This window comes from Tenrec ecaudatus, chromosome 17 (genome assembly GCF_050624435.1).
Source record: "Tenrec ecaudatus isolate mTenEca1 chromosome 17, mTenEca1.hap1, whole genome shotgun sequence".
Taxonomy (NCBI): domain Eukaryota; kingdom Metazoa; phylum Chordata; class Mammalia; order Afrosoricida; family Tenrecidae; genus Tenrec; species Tenrec ecaudatus.
Window position 1 is genome coordinate 10,464,684 of NC_134546.1, and position 1,147 is coordinate 10,465,830.

Genomic DNA, 1,147 nt, shown 5'->3' on the forward strand with positions numbered 1-1,147 from the left:
GAACACAGCTTTGGAAACCCGAAGGAGCAGCGCTACTCTGTTCTACGGGGTTGCTATGAGTTATAATCAACTTGATGGAAATGGGTATTCTGTTAGGTAATCTGTGATAGCAAATAGGTTACATCTGATCCATTGGTAACAGCTTCCTGGTAACACTATGAGGGGAATTCCGAGGCCTTGCCTTCGTGGTATAGCGTGCTGCGAAGAGTTGATGACATCTATTATAAGCATAGAATGGAATCATAGGGATTAACTATTTACTTTCTTTATTGTATATAATTGACAGTGGGAGGTGACAACTTAATTCAGAGTTAGAAATCTCTTCTCTTTTTTTCGTGTCCTAAACCTCTGGTGTATAGAGAATTTCAAGAAAATCCAGAAGGATTCATTTTCCTAATCTGATGGGTCATTATTATGAATGGAAGCTTTATTATTAATTTTTAAAATTCAAAATGGTCAGGTTTTTCACAAACATATCTTAAATCCTTTTTTGTTTTTTAACATGGAACACTTCACGAATGTGCATGTCATCCTTGCACAGGGGCCACGCTAATCATCTCTGTATCACTCCCATTTTAGTGTATGTGCTGCCGAAGCGAGCACCCTATCTTAAATCTTAAACTCCTTTTAAAACTATTCAGATACGGTCTCCTCTTCTATCATGAAAGCAAGCCTGGTCATCACTTTCTATGGGGTAGACTGAACTCGGGTTTGCCCTGCAGTCGCAGCTGGGCCTCTCAATACAGACGTCCCTGCTTCCCCACCTCCTTTTCAAAGCGGCCATCGTGTAAGCTGTTTACAGAAGGGCAGGAGAGCAAAAGGACTCCTATTTCTTTAATGGATTGAAACCTGTCTGGACAGTCCTGTTACCCGTGGTCATTTAAACTTGTGAATGGAAGCTGTATAAAGAGCAATTTTAACTCTTTTTAGAGAGGCAGTTGAGGCTAATAAGTGACATGGTCTCAGAGTAATGCACGCATCTCCAGCTACCGTAGAACCCTGGACCCCAGTGCTAATCTGTTCTAGAAGGAGCATCAAGATGCGATGCAGTCGAGTTCTGAATTAGTTTTTCCCATAAGAAAGAACTGAAAATGGATTAATCTGTTCTTGACCACCAAGTGTTTACCCTAACCTTGCCTTTAAAAAA

General features: G+C 40.7%; 1 non-coding gene across 1 annotated transcript; it reads right to left on the reverse strand.

Annotated features, from left to right (window-relative positions):
• Positions 1-496: 496 nt before the first annotated feature.
• Positions 497-603, reverse strand: LOC142431137 (U6 spliceosomal RNA). The gene has a single exon (XR_012780702.1). It is a non-coding gene; the product is annotated as a U6 spliceosomal RNA (small nuclear RNA).
• Between the last annotated feature and the right edge of the window lie 544 nt (positions 604-1,147).